This window comes from Podarcis liolepis, assembly GCF_965112155.1.
Source record: "Podarcis liolepis genome assembly, chromosome: Z".
Classification (NCBI taxonomy): domain Eukaryota; kingdom Metazoa; phylum Chordata; class Lepidosauria; order Squamata; family Lacertidae; genus Podarcis; species Podarcis liolepis.
In genome coordinates, this window is record NC_139570.1 from 4,908,502 (window position 1) to 4,930,984 (window position 22,483).

Sequence of the window (22,483 nt, forward strand, 5' to 3'; positions counted from 1 at the left end):
ATTACAAAAAATAGGAATGTATAGTGCAGATGGGGCCTACCTGGCCCTCAGGAGGCCACAGCTCTCACTGGCCCCACTCTGCACCTTTCTCAGATGCTTTTGCCTGGCTGCAGCAAGTCCTTGAACAATGACAATGCTTCTTGCCCATCTGTATGGAAGTTGGATAGATGTATGTGCAGGAGTCTGCAGAGAAGTCTGCCTTCTGCATGCCTGGAATGTAGTCTACTTTGCACTGATATGAGCCACAGGCTGCTATTGTTTTTGGTTGTACCCACTACCGGCCTATGGAACATAGGGTTGTCATATTTCAAAAAGTAAACATCCTGGCAAAGTTGTTGACCTTTTTTTGTTTCGCAAAATTGTTGAGCTTTGGCGACCCCCTAATGGAAGGGTCTGCGGCCTTTGGGTGGAAAAGAGTTCTGCTTCTCCCCTCAATGGACCTTTAGTCTGATCCAGCAGGGCTCCTCCATTGCTCTAAGCCTCCAAAGTAATTCTATGAGTCAAGTTCCTCTGCTGCACAAAAGTTTGACAACTGATTATCTTGACAATGACGGTGCTGATCATTATGTCTAAATTCTTTCTTTGGCCTCGGAAGAAGGTGCAGAATTATCTCGGAGTCAATCAAGCTCTGCGTATAAATACATCTGTAAGAATTGAAGTGTCAGGAAAAGATTATTTCTAGCTCTTTTTTCAGAACTTGGAGGAAAAGAACATAAATTCATGGGATGGAATGAGAAATTGCCTCCACCAACTCGCTCACGGTATAATGAGGACCTTCTGCACACTTTTTAAAAATGGAAGCGTCAGAACTTTGACACACAAAGAAATTCCTCATATTACAGATTCGTTTAACGCCAAACATTTTAAATCCTTGAACCAATTTGGAAATGATTTTCATATTTTCAGAGCTCAGGGTTGGTTCTCTTCTCTTCCCCACATTTCCTTCATATAAAAATATTCTATCCTTTGTGGGGGGTTCTTAAATAAAGTAAAAAAGCTATAGAAATGTAAATGTCACAGATTTAAAAACTGTTGTACAAAAGGACGACCTCACTAAATTGATTTCAGGGTTATGTGGGATGTTCTTGGGCTGCTTAAACAATAGCAAATTGGAAGTAGACGGGGAAAAGGTTTAGGTAAGGGACTTCATCAAGGAAAATAGGGGCAGGTCAAGGTAATGGATTTTGACGCAGGTAAGCCACCTGGTTATTTTTTAAAAATATCTAGTTCTTATTTAACTATTTCTGTCCCAAACCTTTTGCATAAATTTTGCACTCCAGTGGTGGCTGGCAGAGTAGCAATAAGCTCACGGGAGTCCATGTGTTTGGTAACCTGAAGGCTGGATTACTGCAGTGCACTCTATGTGGGGAAGCCCTTGGGCCTGTTCCAAAAGGCCCTGCCTGTGCAGAATGCAGCAGCCAGGCTGCTGATGGGAGTATCTGGCTGGCAGCACATAACATTGGCTTATCAACTACTACTGAGCTGGGTTCAACGCATGCATTAGGGCAAATTCATATGTAGTTTAAAGTAACATACAAAATGCATCATACATGGGAAAATGCTTTGTGAAAATATTACAGGTAGGTAACCGTGTTGGTCTGCCGTAGTCGAAACAAAATTAAAAAAATCCTTCCAGTAGCACCTTAGAGACCAACTAAGTTTGTTACTGGTATGAGCTTTCATGTGCGTGCACACTTCTTCAGATACACTGAAACAGAAGTCGCCAGACCCTTCTATATAGTGAGAGGGTGGGGAGGGGTATTACTCAGAAGGGTGGTGCGAATGGGTGATTGGCTGATAGGTGTGGTAAACCTGTTGATGACTGTTAACAACTACAATTGGTCTTACAGGAAAAAGCAAGGGGTGAGATGGCTAAAAATAGCTTTATCATGTATAATGAGATAAGAATCCAATGTCTCTATACAGACCAGGTCTCTCCATGGTTTTAAGTTTGGAAATAAGTTGCAATTCAGCAACTTCTCTTTTCAGTCTATTTCCGAATTTATTTTTTTTGTAATAAGACAGCTACTTTGAGATCTTGTATAGAAAGTCCTGGGAGACTGAAGTGTTCTTCTACTGGTTTCTCTGTCTTGTGATTCCTGATGTCAGATTTATGTCCATTTATCCTTTGGCATAGGGTTTGTCCTGTTTGTCCAATATAGAGAGCTGAAGGGCACTGCTGGTATTTGATGGCATACACAATGTTAGAAGATGAGCAATTAAATAGTCCTAAGATGGTATGTTTGATGTTGTTGGGGCCAGTGATGGTGTTGTCCGGGTGTATGTGGCAGCAAAGTTGGCATCTGGGTTTATTGCAGGCTCTGGTACCAGTGTCCATGTTAAGTCTGGTTGTTGTATTATTGTGGGTGAGTTGTTTAAGATTGGGTGGCTGTCTGTAGGCAATGAAAGGTCTTTCTCCCAGAGCTTGAGAAAGAGAACTGTCATTGTCTAGGAGAGGTTGTAGATCTCTGATGATGCGTTGAACTGTTTTAACTTGGGAGCTGTATGTGATTACTATTGGTGTTCTGTTATTTTCTTTTTGGGGGTCTGTCTTGCAGCAGGTTCTCTCTGGGTATCAGTCTGGCTCTGTTGATGTATTCTTTAACTTCATTGGGCAGATATTTTAGTTCTAAAAGGGTTTGCTGTAGATCTCTTAGGTGAGAGTCTCTGTCTGTAGAGTTGGAACAGATGTGGCTGTAACGTAGGGCCTGGCTATATACAATGGATTGTTTGGGATGTTTGGGATGGTAGCTAGAAGCATGTAGATATGTTTGTCAGTCAGTTGGTTTACGGTATAAGGTGGTGTCTATACGCCCATCCTGTATTTTTATAGTAGTGTCCAAAAAATGTATTTCTTGCGTAGATTGGTTCATTGTTAGGCTGATGGTGGGGTGAAAGTCATTGAATGTCTGGTGGAAGATGTCCAGGGTCTGTTGACCATGTGTCCAGATAATAAAATATCATCAAGGTATCGCAGGTACAAGAGAGGTTTGAGTGGGTTGGAGTTTAGGAAACGTTGTTCTAAATCTGCCATGAAGATGCTGGCATACTGTGGGGCCATGCGGGTGCCCATTGCTGTGCCGCTGATCTGAAGAAACAGGTCATCACCGAATTTGAAGTGGTTGTGGGGAAGGACAAAATGGCAGTTTGGTAACAAAGTCCGCTGTGAAAATGTGTATATTAGGCAGCACTACATGCAAAAAATGTGCACATTAGCAGAAGCTGTTGCTAAAATGCTGATACATTTTCAGGAGGGCTTTTTCCTTTTTTATTGTCACAAACTTGTGGAAATGCAGAGGTCTGAACTTACTGTAAGTCTGGAAAAACAGAGAGAGAGGGAGGGAGAGAGAGAAACCTAAACTGACAGATTCACTCATCCCTAACAATGATGGCTGCTTTCTTAAGACGACTTAAGAAAAAAAAGAAAAAAAGTTACATGCTGGCGATTGAACCTGCAGACTCTCCCAGCCCTGTCTGAAGATACAGTGCTACCTCTGGTTACGTACTTAATTCGTTCCAGAGGTCCATTCTTAACCTGAAACTGTTCTTAACCTGAAGCACCACTTTAGCTAATGGGGCCTCCCGCTGTTGCTGCACGATTTCTGTTCTCATCCTAAAGCAAAGTTCTTAACCCGAAGTACTATTTCTGGATTAGAGGAGTCTGTAACCTGAAGCATATGTAACCTAAAGTGTATGTAACCCGAGGTACCAGTGTACAGGGAATTTAACCAGGGATCTTCCACATGTAAAATAGATGCCCTACCATTGAGCTATTTCCCCAGCTACAATGTTTGGGCCCTCTGTTTGCGGAATTTCTCTGCTGGTCCCTAACACTAATGAATAAGGAACAAAACTATGAAAAATAGTTCTGAACTGAGAGAAATGTGGGTGTTCTTTTTATTTAATTGATGCTGCACAGAGTCTCTTCCGAGACAAGCCTATTTGGTTCAACACAAGTTGCTGTTGTAGCTTGTCTTTTGGGTGTGTGGAGAAGGCCAGCTGTTTTAAAATATAAATGGGAAATAAATAAATCACAGAGTGTAAAAATAGCCTTACTAATGAGTTAATCTGCATGTTTAAACACCAATAGGCAAAGTTACAAACTGGAGCATTCCTGCCCCCCTCTGGATTGTCCATTGCCAAAACGGTACTTATTGAATTCGACAAACATTCTTGTTCTCTCCATTATATCAATGTATTTTTAAGTGTGATGGTTAAATCAGTTGGACAGTGTTGCTCTTCAGTCTCAATGTTTCCTTTGCTTTGTCTGCATTAATAATTGCTATGCATTTAATAAATAAAAGGACAGAAGAAATAATACCAATTCTGAATACTGGCACTTAGCTTGCAATGAACCTCATTAAAGTCAGTGATCCATGCTTTGTTGTTTAAGTAAGTGCATGTAATCCCTTCCTTCTCATTCTGGGGATTTAGTCCCCCCCCCCCTCATTTGGTGAGCACAATCCTATCTTGATGTCTCTTATTAGGAATTGATCTTACTGCCTGGTACTGACCAGGTAAAGTGAGCAATGGCTAGTGGGAATTTGTGGGAAAGGTCCATGTATGACTCAGGGGTAGAAAATCTACTTTGCACACAGAAGATCCCCAGCATCTCCAAGTTGGACCCTCTGTGTGAAACTCTGGAGAGCCACTGCCAGTCAGTGTATGTGATATTGAGCTAGATAAACCAGTAGCCTGACTTGGCAGAAGGTAGTGTCCTATGACTTTAGCCAATGAGCCACCACAAAAGACTTTCTTGGTTGGAGTGGCTGTACTCCCTGCAATTCCAGCTTCTACCCAGAAAGTGGTGCTCAGCCTAACTTCTCAGAGCAGAGCAGATGAGACAACACTGATGCCCTAGGTAAGGTTCTAGTTCAGGCTTCTTGGTGGTCGAAGCACAGCTTCCTGTTTCATCTAAGCCTTCCCTTGTAACATTTATTACACTCTGCTTCTGCAAATCTTGAAGAAACGTTCAACAAAGCAAAGCAATAAAGATGCCTCTGAAACTATTTCAAAAGAAATACCACTAAGTGCAATAGAATCATCACAGGACCACAACACCAACTAAACAGGAGGTAAAATGAGGTTTTATATATTCTCCTCACATAGGAAGTTTCTTTATATCAAGTCAGGACATTGGTTCATCTTGTTCACCATTGTTTACAAAGACTGGCAAGTGGCTCAGCAGGATCCCAGGAAGCAGGCATCCCCAAGTCATATAAGGAGAAGCCAGAGATTGACCCAGTGAAATGCCTTGGCTGTGGCTCAGTGGTAGAGCATTTGTTTTGCATGCAGATGCAATCCTGGGCATCTTAAAGAGGGGCCAGAGGAGAACCCGTCTGAAACTTTTGGAGAGCTGCTATCAGTCAGTGTAGACAGTGTAGACAATGCTGAGTTGAATGGACCATTGGCTGACTTGCTATGAACTTAATACGTCCCCCAAATTCTGCAGACCTCTTCTGTGACCTCATCATGCCACAGACTCAAAGCAATTGTGCTGAAGGCTTGACTTACCATAAATACTCTAATCCTTGAGCATTGAAGGCATTGAAGCTTTGAACGTGTTAGGAGCAAATGCATGCAAAAATCTTAAGAACATGTGAAAAGTACCCACTCTGCTGTCACTACCTCTCCTGTCCTGTACTCTAAGACTCCTCAGAAATTTACTGGATTGGAAAAGCAATCAACTTGGAGGGTTTTAAAAGAGGCTATCAGTGCAAAGGCTATCAGTGATGACCAACGATGCTTCATATGTTCTGTCTACACTGTTGGAAGCAGTATGCTTCTGAATAAAAGTTACTAGGAATCATAGCTGGAATGAATGTTGTTCCAATCAGGTCCCGCTTATGGGCTTCCCAGCTAGGCATCTTCTTGGCCACTGTAAGAGGAGGATGTTCGACTAGATGGTTCTATGGCCTTATCCAGCAGCCAGCTCTTCTTATATTCCTTAGTCTTAGCCTTTGGTCTTATTTTAAACCTATCTGTTGTTTTTCTGTGTTTTCAACCATTTTTAATCATCGTATCTGTAAATTGCTTTGAGATGGTGGTTTAGAAGGTGATTAATCTAACAACAACAACAACAACAACAATCCTACCTTCTTAGCTTCAAGCATGGAGAAAGCAGAGGCAGAGGCACTGTCTCTGTTGGGAAAATACTACTTTGAGTGTGCCATCTCCATATTCCTGATGTCATTTTACATGCACTTGAATGGCAACCTTCTCTGAGGGACCATCTTGGCTGGAAAGCAGGGTATACATACAGTTCCCACACTGCATTGCTTTCAAATGGATACAAATTTGCATGCACATTACCCTCCCCCTCCATATTCCAGCACAGCTGGTCATCATGCTCACCTATGCACAACAGATTGGTGCATAGATATTTTAAAAACAATTCGAAATGGCAGCCCATCACACTGTTCCTGCTTCAATCTTTTGCTTCCACTTCCTTCAACCCACCATCCCAACCCCCACCTCATGTTAGAAAAACAATTTAGCTTTGCCACTTAATGTTGTTGATGCCATTAAAAGTAATACTGCAATGAATGTTATATCAAACCCAATTACTCCACTGCGCTGTTTCTGTGGCATTTCCTTTTCCCAGCAAACACTCCTTCACTCTGTCTAGCAATTAACTGCTTGAACAGTATAATAAGGAAGCAATTAAGAGGTGACAGAGAAAAAATTAACACTCCATTTCACATTAAAGGCCAAGTGAGTATCCGTGCCATTGTGAGTTAAATGTGTCTTTGAAAACCTGTAGTTTTGAATGTATTTTCCTTTTGAATAAGAAGCTGGCTCCATGGCTTCACCCCCTCCACTTTTCTCTCTCCTTTTTGTGCATCTAGATTCCCAGTCTGAAAATGGATGATAACTAATTGGGTGCTGTCTGCTTTAATGGGGTATATTAATTGCAGTTTGCTCTCCTGTTAAAGTGTCAGGGAAAACAAAATCTTTGTAATGCGTAGGAACATTTGTACCCAGCCTTACTTGGAAGCTGCACTGTGTATACCGGGGCAAAAAAACCCCACCTTCTCTACATGTACCCCCCAAAAGCTGGAGTGATGTTGCCTTGGCAATAATGTTTGCACAATAACTAGCACCCACGAAGTCCTTGCTTGCAGTTGTCCTTCCAGCCCAACACACAAAGCTGCATCATGGAACGGTTTGTGTGGCCATCAAGCATGGTGCCAACCATAGCATTGAGAATGGGCCTGCTAATTGTTCGTGCACACAAGTGGTTGGCATGATTCCATTAGTGTGCTGCAGAATGCAGTGATGCTTCCTTGGGATTGGTTTGATGGTGCCACTTTTTTAAGGCTGTAGTTTTCCCACTGGGCTGTGGGGATTTCTGCTACTCCCTTGCTGTGGCATCACTTGTGGTGGGTTGAGTGAGGGGACAAGGCTGGGATTTAGAAGATGAGTCAGAGGGTGAGAGGGGGTTACCTTCAGAGCTGGCTTTGGATGTTCCCTTTGCTCATTCTGCAAGCACCCCTCTGGCCCAAGGAGAAAGCCACACTGGAACCCTCCCTCCCTGAGGACCCTGTCTGCCCTCTGCTGTTGGAGGCAATGTCTGCTGAAACAGGAAAGTCTCCCCCTTTAACTAAGGAGGCTTCTCCCATTGAAGGTAGAGCTGAACTGCACTCCTGGTATGTCCTGCGGAGGACCTTAAGGTCCACAAATGACAACACTTTGGAGGTCCCAAGCCGCAAGGTGGTTAGATTGGTCTCAACTAGGGCCAGGGTCTTTTCAGTAATGGTCCCAACTTGGTGGAACACCCTGTCACAAGAGACTAGGGCCCTGTGGGACTTGACATCTTTCTGCAGGGCCTGCAAGACAGAGCTGTTCCACCTGGCCTTTGGTCTGGACTCAGTCTGACCCTTATGTTTTCCTTCCCCTTATGGTTTTGATCCATGGACGACTTTTAAAACAAGGCTGCATTTTAACCTGTGTTTTAAATTGTCGTCGTCCCCCCATTATGTTTTTATTGTAATTTTACTGGTGTTAGCCACCCTGAGCCTGGCTCAGGACGGGGGGAGAGCGGGGTATAAATAAAAATTATTATTATTATTATTATTATTATTTATTATTATTAAAGGGTCCGTCATGGGTTATCTGCTGCTGGAGCAAAGTTCAAACCTTGTTCCAGATCCACCTTTAGCTGTACACCTGGAAGCCTCTTGTTGCTTCATGTTGCCTTGACAGAACTTGGATATACCCTGCCTTGATGTCTGAAGGATGGGGAGCGTGTAGCCCTCCAGATGTTGCTGGACTCCAACTCCCTTCAGTCCCAGATAGCACAGCTAATAGTCAGCAGTGATGAATCACAGCCCAGTAACATCTGGAGGGCCACAGGTCCCCCATATCTGTTCTAATACATTATCTTCTTAATACTTTGTACCCTCATGCTTCCAAAGGCAACTAGGTGATCCTTTGCCATAACTGTGTCTTACCTTACTTTTTGGGCATTCTTGATCACCCAAAGTTGAAACATTGAATTGATATATCACCAGGGTTAGAATTGGGGTTGCACCAAATAGTCACTCATTTCTGGTTTGTGGTTTCTGCTGTGCTTTCTGGGGTGGGTAGTGGAGGAGCAGGCACAATGTTCTTCAAGAAAATTGACTTCTGAGTCTGTTCACATTTTCTGTGTCTCCTTATCATCCAAACTGCTCCTTCTTTGCTGCCTAGCCAATAAGGAATAGATTAACTACCTGATCCTAGCCAACTGCAGACCCTCCAAGGGTCCCTATTTTCCAGGGACATCCCTGATTTAGAGAAGCCATTTCAGTTTCTGATTTGATCCCGGAATGTCCCTCTTTTCTTTATGATATCCTTATTTTCATTGGAGAAATGATGGAGGGTATGGTAGGATGTCTCTATTTTCATTGGAGAAATATTGGAGGGTATGGAGTTATCCAACCCCTGAGCCGTCTGAAAGCAATCCTGTATAGGGAAGTTTTTTAAAATGTTTAATGTTTATTATGTTTTTATATATGTTGGAAGCTGCCCAGAGTGGCTGGGGCAACCCAATAAGATGTGTGGGGTATAAATAGTAAAATTACCATTATGGAATGGGACATCCCTATTTTCATCAAAGAAATGTTGGAGGGTGAACAGCTGGTGATAATGCAGGGAGAGAGATAGGGGCAAAATGGAAGGGAGTTTCGTACAGGGTAAACACACCAGCAGAGCTCATCTGGTGCTTCGGTCAGTGGGTTTGCACCACAACCATCTTTCCTCCATCATAGCCTTCCAGTAAGCAACAGCAACACACCTGTGGGGAAGCTAGCATAGTGGCTTTGTCCCACCCACCAAGCCATTTATAGAGGCAGTGATCTATCAGTGAGAGGCAGCAGGCAGGAGCTAAGGGATTCCTGCTACATAAGCTGCTACTGAAGTGGCCCAGAGACCATCATACTCGTGAGTGCTGCATAACCTGACGCTGAGGATGCCCAGAGATTCTCAGGGTGGGGTATTATTTAGGAGTTTTTTTGTAGGGGGTCAAGATTTAATTTTGTAGGTGCTTCGTTTGTTCCTGTTATCATATTATGTTTTGTTTGTTTGTATATCTGTTGTTAGACATTACTATGAATCATGTGGGGATTGTTTAATTTGATCGTATACTTATTGTTTTCATTTATTTACTGCTACTTAATTTTTTGTAATATTTTTGTAAGTAGGTAAATCTCTTGCTGTTGTAAACTGCCTTGAGTGTGGCTTGACCAGGCCTAAGCAGAGCTTGTCTGAGGTCCAGGGCAGGAGTCTTGTTATAATAAAGTTATAAACTCAAACAAAAAAAGCTCTCCCCTGCCCCACCCAGGATTGGATTTAACAAGGAGAGACAGCATGCAAATAAGTGATGGTGGTGATGAAGATGTTCCTTGCAGATTTCATCACTTCCTCAGATTGTTGCTATGCTGCTACATGATATCGGGGTATTTCATATGTGCAAGCCCTCTTCCAAAGGGGCAGGGAATGTATTCTCTTTCCAGGCTTCTACAGAAATGAGCAATCAAGCCTGTGAAGGTTTCTACAAATTCATGGAGGAGTAAACCCTACGCACAGGGGTGTGAAACCTCAGGCCTGAATGTGGCCCTCCACCTCCCTCTGTCTGGCCCTCAAGATTGTACCTGGCTAGAATGTTTCATTCAGCTGGGATGATGTCTCTTGCCTGAATGGAGGAAGGAAGAGGGTATGTGTACAGCCACATCCACGGTGGTCCCTGGGAAGTTGTCCACATGGGAATGTGGCCCTTGAATTGAAAGAGTTTCTCTCCTATTGATTTCCCCCTATTTTGCTGTCATTAGTTGCTGTGGCATGCCAGGTGATGGCCAACCCACCCAAGGCATTAGCTGCATTATCAACTCAGAAAAGGACAGCCTATCAGCAGTGCAAGTCCTTGGTCTATACAGTATCTGCTATCTTTCCTTTTATGTATGCAGCCTGCCATCTAATGCAACAGCACAGCATGTGTCTGTTCACACACTGGGGCACGTGACCAAGGAATTGCTTAATACAACCTGACTTAAGGTGGTGCTGATATTGTGTGTGCAGAGTGGCAAATCAAGCAGTAGCACTTGCTCTGACAAGTGAGTAATTATCTTTGCCAGCTGATAGTGTTTTGTTATTTGCAGGTCAAAATGGAAAACAGGTGCTCTTTAGCAGGTTTCCTGCTCAAAACAGTACCAGGCGATGCAACGGGGGTGGGGTGGGGGAAGAGATGTCTAACTGCCAACTCTGTGAGGGGTGGCGAGTGAGCAGGCCAGATGAGCGGAATAAATGGTTGCATCGGGAAAAGGATGCTTGCAATTTAGGTTGCTGGAAAGGGCTTGAACTCGGCATAGAGGAAATCATGAGAGGGAGACTGTAGCTGTAGAAAACCTGCCTTAGCTTGAGTCTGCCAGAGCTAAAAGGCATCCCATAAGGCTTCCTTCCTTCCTTCCTTCCTTCCTTCCTTCCTTCCTTCCTTCCTTCCAATGCTGAAGAAGAAAATGGAAATTCCAAAATATCCGTGGCCTTTTCTTAGTTTCTTGCACTGGACTAAAAAGTAATGGCACACAGTTTACATCTTGATTGATTCAGTACAACATTTCATTGCTAATGAAATGAACAAAAAGGGTGTCAATAGCAGAGCTGTAAAATTAGCTGTCTGGTGAGACCCTGACAGAGAATATACAGTTCACTGGGTTCGATGGATCAGTTACGTGGCTCTGCATATGACATGATTCAGAAAGATCTACAGCTAGGTGATAGATCATAGAGCTGCATGCAGAAGGTCCCAGCTCCAGTCCCTAAAATCGCCAGTTAACCAGGTATCATTCAGCAGAGATTTTGAAAATCCACTTGTAGTAGACAACACTGGGCTATAAGAAATGCTAGAAGTGTGACCACTATGCATTGCATCCCACCCCCCCAAAAAAGCCCCCAAAGGAACTGCAAAACTTTAATTTTAACAAAACAGGAACAACAAAAAGGACACAGATCTGCATAGAATTGCATTAAGTGTGCATGGTGCAAATTTAGAAATTATTATCACCATTTAAATCAGGAGTGGGGAACCTGTGGCCCTCCAGATGTTGGCAGAACTCCTGGACCTTGATCGTTGGCCATACTGGTTGGGGGGAGATGGGAGGTGGAGTCCAGTAATGTCTGGAAGACTAAAGGTTCCCCATCTCTGAATTAAATAGAAATACAATCTCATGATGGCGGGGAAGACTATGAGCTGGTGCTTGCTCTGTCTGCTGTCCAGGCACTCATTGTTGACAGGCAGCTGCAAGGCCCCTGCTGCTCTCCCTTCTTATGACTCTTTATCTTTAAACCAAACTGAGCACAGCCCTCCAATTAGGCAATACCTTCAAGCAGAGATAAGTCCTCTGCAAAGAAGAAGACATTACCACTTGGCAGGGTGGAAAGTAGGGAGGCCAACAGTAGGTGGTGCAAGGGCCAAGGAAAGGCAGAACCACACCCTGACTAGTTTTAAGTAAGCAGGCAGGCAGGCAGGGGCAGACTGGTGAGTCAGTGCTTCAGGTATTCTAATGGACCAGGATCCATTGCCACCTTAATCACCAGTCTGAGCGCCATGGACTGCATCCAGCATTCTCTGCTATCACAACTGGACTGGTGAGTTTTAATGTTGTGTAACACACTAGTTGTCATAAGAAGAGCCCTGTTGGATCAGGCCAGTGCCTGTTTAGCCCAACACCTTGTTCTTACAGCAGCCAACCAGATGCCTATGGGATATCCACAAGCAAGACCTGAGCACAAGAGCAGTCTCCCTTCCTATGTTATGTAGCAACTGGTATTCAGAAGCAATGCTGCCTCTGACTGTGGAGGCAGAGCCGAGCCATTGTGACTAGTAGTGGGAACGTGTTGTGCATCAGTTGTGGAATCTATTGCACAACCAATCTACCAGCAACCTACTTACGCTTAAAAAAACCTTTCTTGAATTTTTGTAGAAGTGCATTAGAAAATTCCACTTAATACCACATATATAAAACCACAAACATGCTTTCTTTTGCACAGCAATGTTGCACCAGCAAAAAACGTTCTGTGAACAGAAGTATACCACCAAGTGACTTAGACACAGCACCAAACTGGATACAACCTGTTGTGTTCATATATGTTCAATGATGCACATAATGATCAGAGCCAGTTTCTCTTTCAGCCTCAAAGGCAGCAGCAACCATTTGGGCCCCGCACATGAAACAAAATCCACCCAGCAAGCTTCATTCTCACCCCACCCCCATCCTGTCCCCACCTCACTTTTCCAAAGACTGGCTAAGATTCTGAGAAGCACATTCAACTTGGGCTGTATCAACAACCTGAGCCCTTCAACCGTGTGCTGTGGACCTGCCAAGTGTCATGCCTTTCTGACTGATCCTTCAGCTGCATCTCCATTTCTCAGCCATGCATCCTCCCTGGAATAATTCATACATGGCTGCAAATAAAAAACAGAGCAGGAAATGCTTTGGTTGGGCTCCAGGGCTCAGTTTTATTCTTTCATCTAGGGGCAGCGAGGAAATCTTCAAGTTCTGGGTCCCAAGGCAAATTCACTCATCTTAAAGAGGAATCTGTCCAAGATGTGAAAGTTTCACAAGCGTCAGGCTCACATCAGGGACCACAGTTGTTAATGTGAAGCCAACCTTTCCCTAGTTTGTTCTCTCTTTTGTTTTGGGTGACAACACCTTTTTGCCCTGGGCCTGATTGGAACTGTAATCAAAAACATCTGGAGGGCACCAGGTTGGGAAAGTTTGGTTTTAGGTTTCACTGGGCAAGAGGGTGCACAGAGGCAGATGTTAAGGTCAAGAGTTGCTGTTCCTTAATTTCTAAGGCAGGGATGGAGAAACTTCTGGTTTTCCAGATGTTGGACTGAGACTCCCATCAGCCCCAGCCAGCATGGCTGATGGTCGGGGATTATGAGATTGCTGGTCTAGCAACATCTGGAGGACAACAGGCTCCCCATCCCTGAGTGAAAGGAAGATACTGCCCAGCCTTCTGCAACCTGATGCCATCCAGATGTGTATGTGTACATGTGTGTTTGAAAATATATATTGGAATGTCAATGAGAGGAGCAAACCCAGATTAAATGTGAAAGTAATATTGGATGTGTTTTGATGAGGACAATGTCATGTGGACAGTGTACAGAATTTGCACGTGTGAGCAGTCTGCAGCAAACTGCCACATGAAAGTGCCTGACATTCAAATAAAATATGTAAACCATTAATACAGTACTAGCAGAGCAGAAATTAACAACAGGCGGCAGCTAGAGTCAATTAAACAGCAGCTTCTATATCCAAGAACCACTCCAGTAATGAATCATAGAATCATGAAGCAGAAGAACTGCTCAAATGACCTAGATAGTGGTAGTAACAACAACAACAACAATTGCCTTTTCATATCAGGACTTGAGGTGCTACTTGCTAAAACTGATTGGGGAGAGTGTTCTAAAGATGAGGTTCCAATGCTCAAAAGACCAACTATCTCAGGGGGAGGCAACTTGGCATTCTCCAAGTGTTGCCAGACTGCAACTCCCATTATTCTCAACCTTTGGCTATGCAGGCTGGAGCTGATGGGAGTCGGAGCCCAACCAACACACGAAGGACACCATTTTGCTTCCTCTTGTGCTAACTTGCAGGCAGTCACCTGCCTCACCTCTAGATAGCATTGCAGCTATCACTAAGCCTTGGGGCTGAAGTCCAGGGCCTCCATGCCCAGGGCAACCACGTCACACCATATGACCACCCGGAGAGCAACAGCTGATAGAAGCAGCATCAAATACCAGCACCAGGGCCTGGGCTGGTTTTGACATGTGGGGGCTCATCGGGGTAACACAGAATCATAGAACTGTAGAGTTGTAAAGGACCCCGAGGATCATCTAGTCCAGTGGTGGCAAACTTTTTAGAGACCGAGTGCCCAAACCCCACTTATTTATCGCAAAGTGCCAACACGGCAATTTAACCTGAATACTGAGGTTTTAGTTTAGAAGGGGAGGTTGGCGCATCCATGTAGAAAGAGAGTGGAGCAACACAGTGGTACCTTGGTTTTTGAACAGCTTAGTTCTCGAACTACTTGGAACCCGAACACTTCAGACCCGGAAATGAGTGTTCTGGTTTTTGAACTTTTATTGGAAGCGGAACATGCTATGTTCTGAGTATAACTTCTGTTTTGATTGCCACACTTCCATTTTCAGAGTGATGGAAGGTGGGTTGGGCAGCAAGCGAGCAGGCACCTGCCACTCTCCAATGCTGGGTCCTTCTGCTGCCACAGCCACAACAGCAACAACTCCTCATTCAGCTTCGGAGGCGCTGAGTGAGGGAAGGCTGGGCAAGCAAGCAGGCAAGGGGGCAAGGGATGTCACCGCCACCCCCCCAGCCTGATCCTGCTTGCAGGCAAGTAGGAGTGGGATCGGGCTGCTCTTTCTAGGCAGCGTTGCTGCTTGCATGGGAACAGGAGCTGGATCGGGGCTGCTTTTATGTATATAGGAGGAATATATTGTATATATACTGAACATGAATTGTAGGCATTTTGTATGAGTTTGTTAATGTTATGTATAATTTGCTAACTGTATAACATACTTATGTTTTAAACTGTTTTGAAATCTCCTGGAAACCTTTGGGTAAAAACTAACAAGCCTAACAAATAATAACAAGTAACAATATGTTAATAAGTAATAATATGTTAACCCCAAAATCGTGGAGCAATGAGAACAACTAAGCGAAGCGTTTGTGCATAGTGAGAGGAGAATGTACAAAATATATGCAAAAATGAAAGTCAGTGGAAGACAACCCAAATGTTCTCATTCACAACCGCTCCCCAACCCCTGAAGATGGAAAAAGAGAAAGGGAAGATATTGCTTCAGAAAAGCCAATTCTCCAGAGAAAGAACAGGCTAGTATTAGCTGGGTGACAGTGAGTGACAACTCTTTCACGTGCACCAGTGTGGCAAAGGAAAAAGAGAGGCTTTAGAAACAGAAGCACAAATGACATCCCATCTCCTTCACAACGAGTTTGGGCAGCAATACTAACAGAGGTCTCTTGCTCTTGGATTAATCCCATTGTCAAAGAGGTTCCTGGCACTAATGATGCTCCCATTTGGGGGCTGTTGTGCAACATGTCATCCTATCGTCTCACTTTAAATCTGTACAGGATTTAGTGCTACAACACATTCAGGGTGACAACAAGTAAAACCCAAACTATGAATCTAGGAGAGGGGGAAAGGGTGGGGTGGGGGGAACCACAACAGGTTTTGAACTGAGCCATCGTTCAGTGGTGGAGCACCTGCTTTATATGCAAAAAGTCCCAGGTTCAAATCCTGGCATCTCCAGATATGCTTGGGGATGTCCTATGCTCTGGAGAGCCACTACAGTCAGTGTAGGCAGTACTGAGCAGGATATACCATTGGTCTAACTTAGGATAAGGCAGATGCCTACAGTCCTGTGTCTCCATCCCTGCACTCTGTGTAACTTTAGGACTGGCCTACTGCAATGCACCCTTTGTGGGGCCTCCCTGTTGCTTGATCTGGAAACCACAAATAGTGCAGAATCCTGCCACACAATTACTAACGGGGTTGACATCCCAGCAGCAAACCATACCTGTTGAATAGTGGGTAGCCATAGCAGGTGACGCAGTGATTTCTCCAAAGCAGCTCTTTATTTGTAAGCTGGAACAGAACTGAACAGCAAACAACTCAGCCGGCCTGCTTTTATAGGCAGCCAGCTGTCAACATTGTAGCAACAACAACCCAGGGTTTGCCGCCTAAAGTAACTGACGTGGACCTGAGTGAAAAATATATACACGATAATTCTGGTGGACAGGGTGAGACCTTCAATACATAACACCCCTCCCTACTGAGATAAGGCATTAGTTACAATCATAGTGGTTCCATTACATACAGCAATACCCTTATTGGTTTCAGTAAGGCACATAAGCATATTAATTGACTCTATTCACCATACAGCTTTTCATGTGCAGTTTGTCCAGTGAACATAGTCTTTTAAATACGGGCTACCGGCCTTGCGGATCTCCTGGGTGGAGCGTTCAGCAGCTTCTGAGGCCACAGCCTCCTCAATGGCTTTCTGTAGCGTGAGGTCTGTCTTGGTGAGGAGATGCCGTTGCAGATGGATGTCCCGGACCCCGCAGACGATTCGATCCATCAGGGCATCATCTAAGTCTCGGAACTCGCAGTGCATTGCAGCCTGTCGGAGGGCGGTGGTGTAGTTGTTGATTGACTCCCCCTCTGCCTGGTTCCGGTGGTAGAACGCATGGCGGGCAGCAATCTTGGACGGCTTTGGCACGTAGTGGTTGCGGAGCTTCTCTTGAATCGTGTCCCACGGCTCTGCCTGGACTGGTAGAGGCGCAACCAATGCTCAGGCCATTGCGAACACTTCGGGGCCACAAAGGCTGAAGAGGCCCCGCTTCTGCTCTACAGACCCTCTTGTCAGCTGATTTGCTTGGAGGTAGCAGTCGAACCGAGCGAGGTAGGAGTCCCATGATTCAGAGGCTGGGGCAAATGGATACTCCTGCTTAAAGACCTACACTAGCTGCTGATTCATTACCAGGTCTGTTCAAAGTGTAACTATTGGTACATAATGTCATGAGGTTCTTGAGAGGAGAAGCAGTAAGGCAAGGCCTACAAGGCCCACACAATCATTCAAGCCTGCTAACTGCTAACTCTTAACAGCAAACTGCTGAATCATTGTGACTCCTTCTCTCTACAAATTTGTATCCTGTTTGCAGGCCGGCCCAGTGCAGTGTCTGGGCTGTTGTTGTAATGCATTGCTGTGAATGGGAAGCTAAGGCAGACAGAGTGGCTCCAGGACTCCAGTCAATCAGTAACTAAGATATGCCTCCGTGAAGAGTCAGAGAGCTGCTATGAGCGCTCTGTGTATGCTCTTTAACTATGCTGTTTCTGAACAAGTTTATTTTATTCAGTAAAGTTTTATTCTGTTTATAAAGAAGACTCTGCGTTGATTAATTTACCGTTGCTTCCAACAGCTTTGTTGTTTTTTAAAAAAATGATATTTATTGGGAATTTAAAGTTACAGAAAAAAGAGAAGATGGAAAAGCAAAGAAAGAAGAGATTAAACAATACAAATCAATAAAAAGAAAATAAAAAGTACCAAACATACAATACACCAAAATCAAAAACAAGAACAAAAAATAAATTTAAAAACAAATTCAATATTCCCATACCCTTATCTTCATTAACTTGTTTCCTCGACCTCCTCACACCTCCCTTTTTTGTATTCTAATTATTAATTATCTCAGCAAATCCTTTCCATCTTTCACTGTATTCTGTCCTTTAGTTGTCTTAATTTATTTTAGCCTTATCTTACCATAAAAAACCCTAGAACTTAAAAACTTATTTATACATAACTCCTTATAACATTTCTACTAAAGCCTAATAGTTTCATTCCAAGATTTTCCAAACAGTCGTTAATTTTGCAATATTTCTCTAAATGAATTTTTAAACTTTCTGCCAATCTTCATCCACCGTCTCTTCTTCCTGGTCTCGGGTTCTGTCAGTCCTTTCTATCTGTTCCATCTAGTCCATCAACCTGGTGATCTTATGTCCGAGGCTCTTAACTCTTTTCCATTTCCCTTCTGCAGATCTTCTTCATAATTGTACCTGCACTTTACTTTGTCTTCTGCTGGTCTTGTTCTTAATTTCCTTCCTTTGTCTCTGAGGAGTAGATCTCGGGGGAACAACCTAAGAGTGTCTTTATCCCTTCTCGGCTGGTCAGCCCGTTCTCCATGGTTAGCACTAAAATCCAAAAAATATTCCAAAACATACTTCAATGCCCCTCCAAAGTTGAGTGCCTCGACCACTCCAATCTCCTCCTGGCTCAAAACCAAATCCCAAAGGTCAGAGCATCCCTGCATAGGAGGATCTCACCAACTTGCCATCTCCAGTCCCGACAGGACTCCGTCTCTCCAAGTCTGCCTCACTCCAGATTCAGTCCTCAGAAAGAACAGCTTATGCTCCTGCAGGGCCGCATCTCTCTCAACTTGTATTACTTGAGGTTCAACAACAACCTCCTCCTATGTCTTCTCCACAACTTGCCCTGTCAGGGCAGATTCCTGGGTCAGTTGTTGAGCAGGTTCTATATCAGTGGTCACTGTTTGACCGAAATTATCAATTGCAGTAGTCATCAAATCCATCTTCGCATGAAGCTGCTCCAACAAAGCACTTGTCCGGCACAAAGCAGACACTAAGGTTTCCTGTGTCAACATTCTTATCCAAGGTCAGAGCCTGTTTCTCACGCTCTCTAATCTCTACAGCTGTAGAGTTCCCCAGGTCCACTCCAACAACAGTTCAAAAGCTCCCTCTAGAGGAAACAATTTCTATTTGTATCCATCCTTTTACAAGCAGATCCAGCAACAAAACTCCTTTCGTTTTTCAAATCTTTGTTCCTTTTTAGTGCAAAAGGAAACATTGGAGTCAATTTGTTTCTCTTATTTAACTATCTGTCAACATGCGTTATTATTCACAGTCAATGAACTTTCCCCAAACGTCTATCTTTGACAGCCCGTTCCCAGGTTCAAGACGATAGAAATTTATCTTTCTTTACTCCCTCTCCTGCAGGCTTGAACAATTTAAGATTTCCCCCCCTCTTCTCCTGCTTCCAAGGGGGGTTTGTAGTTTTAACCTATGGAAATTTAGTCCTTTACAGATGACTTTCCAGACTTTAGCTTACGATGTCTTTGCTTCAAGCTGTTTACAAAAGCGGAAGGTGGACTTCCTGTTTAGACGAAGTTTAGTAATCCAATTTTCCGTTATACTCACGGGTACTTGTTTAGAGTCCAATTGTCCACAGGAAAAAAGTCGGCGCTCTCCGACAACAGCAATGCGGCTTCACTCCGTGAAAAGAGCAATCGATTCGAAGCACCGCGCCGCTCACCCCACGTCACTCCGGATCCCCGTAGCCAGGTTTCCCCGCGAGTAGAGGAGGCGCTAAAGGTGCCAGCTGAATCCCAGGCCCACAGGCTTCTCCCGCCTGTGGTTTTTGATGGGTCTCCGCCTCGCCGTGTCGGTCCAGACCCTGATTTTCACGGAGCGGGTTCCTCCAGATCAGAGGAAGCCCGCCATTGCCGGTGGCGCTAATCCGGAAGTCTTGCTTCCAACAGCTTTGGACCAGTTTACTTGGCCTTCCTTCATATGTGTTCACTTGACTGAGTCAGTCTGTGGAACAGCCACTTTTAGTAGTGCCATAAAATGTTTGTTCTGCAATTGCGGTGCCTTCCATCAGTTTCGGCTGGTGGACCAGCTGCACCCCTGTTTGGACAGCAGTAGCCTAACATTGATGCATTAGGTTAGGTTATTGCAGCACGTTATATGTAGGGCTGCCACTGAAGACAGTTCAGAAACTCCAGCTGGTACAGGATTTGGCAGCCAGGTTGCTCACTGGGACAATTAATTTCTGGGCCCAATTCAAAGTGCTGGTTTTGACCTATAAAGCCTTAAGCAGCTCAGAACCGCAATACCTCAAGGACCGCCTCTCCCCATATAAACCAATCCTGAGGCCCTTCTTCGGGTGCCTCCCTCACGAGAGGTCATGAGGGCAGCAACATGAGAACAGTGCTTTTCTGCAGTGGCCCCCCATTTGTGGAATGCTCTCCCCAGGGAGGCTCACCTGGTTCCTTTGTTACATATCTTTAGGAGCTATGCAAAAACGCACACAGTGGTACCTCAGGTTAAGTACTTAATTCATCCCGGAGGTCTGTTCTTAACCTGAAACTGTTCTTAACCTGAAGCACCACTTTAGCTAATGGGGCTGCCGCGCCGCCGGAGCACAATTTCTGTTCTCATCCTGAAGCAAAGTGCTTAACCTGAAGCACTATTTCTGGGTCAGCAGAAGCTTATGTAACCTGAAGCATATGTAACCCGAGGTACCACTGTATCTTCAACCAGGCCTTTGGCTCATTAACATTCCATGGCCTTTTAAATGTTTCTGCTGTGGGAGGGGGTTATTGTTTTGTTTTGCTTTAGTTTTTTTAATTGTATTTTGTGTTTTCATTTTGTAGTTTTATGTTGTGAACCACCCTGTGATCTTCAGATGAAGGGCAGTATACAAAAATAATCAATCAATTAATTAATTAACAACTTGAGAGGTATAAGGTTTTTGTTTTGTTTTGTTTTTTAGTGTGGCGTTGCACCTCTCTCCACAATTCCAAGCTCAAATTTGAATATTGCTGTGAAATGTATTATTTTCAAATGGCAAAACTGGCAATATAAGTCAGTCCCTCCCTGCCCCCCACCCTAGAATCGTTAGAAACTCTCATGTTGGCTTTAAACATGCCTTCTCGTGAAACATTAACATACCCAACCAGCTAGGATCAGGGAGAGGAAAAGGAAAGAAACCCAAATGAGAACCAGCAAGTGAAGATCACGTGATCACCTCCTGATTTGTTTCCAGCTGTTTTCTAGTCATTAGCTTTTAATTTCAACAGCTGCCTCTTTGTGCTTCTCTCCCCCTACACACCCCAAACTCAGGTATTTTGTGCTGTTAAAGTGATTGTCAGTTCTGTTCTGCTTGAAAGGTTTCAGTGTATGTTGCCATGGCCACGGGTACCAGAATTGGAAATAAATGAAGGGGGGGGGCGGGATCTAGGAATTGACATGGTGCTGTTGGGGAGCTATGAGCCAAAAGGTTGCCTATTAGTGTTGGATTTGGTTTGGCTAAAAGGAAAAATGCTAGATATGGTAAAATAAAAGGAGAATCCCCTGGGTGCCTAGATCCACGTTTGGGTCAAGTACTCTTTGGTTGTACTCTTTAGCAGTTTGAAAGCATGTCAAAGTGCAAGTATATAAACAGGTACCGCTCCGGCGGGAAGGTAAATGGCGTTTCCGTGCACTGCTCTGGTTTGCCAGAAGCGGCTTAGTCATGCTGGCCACATGACCCGGAAGCCGTACGCCGGCTCCCTCGGCCAACAGAGCGAGATGAGCGCCGCAACCCTAATGGTCAGGGGTCCCTTTACCTTTACTCTTTGGTGAGAGAGCCTCAACAGAGATTTCAAATCACAAAACATGCAGCAAAGTAAAGAATGGAAAATTAGGCTGGTAGACCTTTAAAATATCTCCTCCTAAGTCATTTCTAAAGCCCCTTAGCATAGAAAAAGACCACACATTGGGTAAGTTAAAAATGGCTTACTTACAAACTTTTCAATGGTTAGATTCATGCGTTTTTCCTCACAGCCCTAAGAAAAGACAGACAGTAAAACTTAGTTTCCAAAATGGTAACTGTTTCCAAATTATTTATATAGAAACACAAAGATTGCTTGCTTAACCCACATAGATTGAACTTTGGGCATCCAAAGTTTAGATCTTCTTTGTGGAGGTTCACATTGTGGAAAAGAGTGAAATCAAAGAGTTTGATCACCCTTCCTGCCAAAGTGAGCAAGCTGTGACCTAGCTAAGTCTGACAGGACAGCTTACTCTATGGTGTTAACCCCTTCATGCATTATGGTTAAGCATGCTGGTTATATGAGGCTGCTTATCCCACAATTACTTTGGCAGATTCTGCAATGTCTGCTGGAAAATCTGTTTTAATAGAATGCCTAAATCCTTCATTGGAACATGGATTATAGCTAAACAGAGCTATCTATGCCTGGATTCATAATAAATAAATATATTAAAGAAGAAAATGGAGAGAGAGTCTATAGCCAGTGGGGGGAGTTGGGGAACCTCAGAGGTTGGGGGTGGCAATTGTGGCCATCCAGTCCTCTCTAACTGGCCCTCAGGGCTCTTCCCAGGTCATATCCCATACCCAAAGCAACCCCCTTTGCTCCCTCCTTGGGTCTTTTTTGGCTGGCTGGATTGTGTCCACAAACTCCAATAATGCTTGTTTATGTGCATGGAGGATAGAGAAGGGTGTAGGAGTCTGTGTAGCGGAGACTATGGTGTCTTTAGAATATATGGTTTGTTTACACATATATACAATCTGAGCCAGGATGAAGGGAGTGCAGAGCATTCATATCTCAAG

At 44.1% G+C, this 22,483-nt stretch overlaps 1 long non-coding RNA gene across 1 annotated transcript; it reads right to left on the bottom strand.

Moving 5' to 3' along the window:
• Positions 1-67: 67 nt before the first annotated feature.
• Positions 68-21,875, bottom strand: LOC310698903. Its single transcript, XR_014521805.1, has 3 exons — positions 21,793-21,875; positions 21,657-21,698; positions 68-644 (listed from the first exon to the last, which is right to left on the bottom strand). It is a non-coding gene; the product is annotated as an uncharacterized lncRNA (long non-coding RNA).
• Positions 21,876-22,483: the final 608 nt, after the last annotated feature.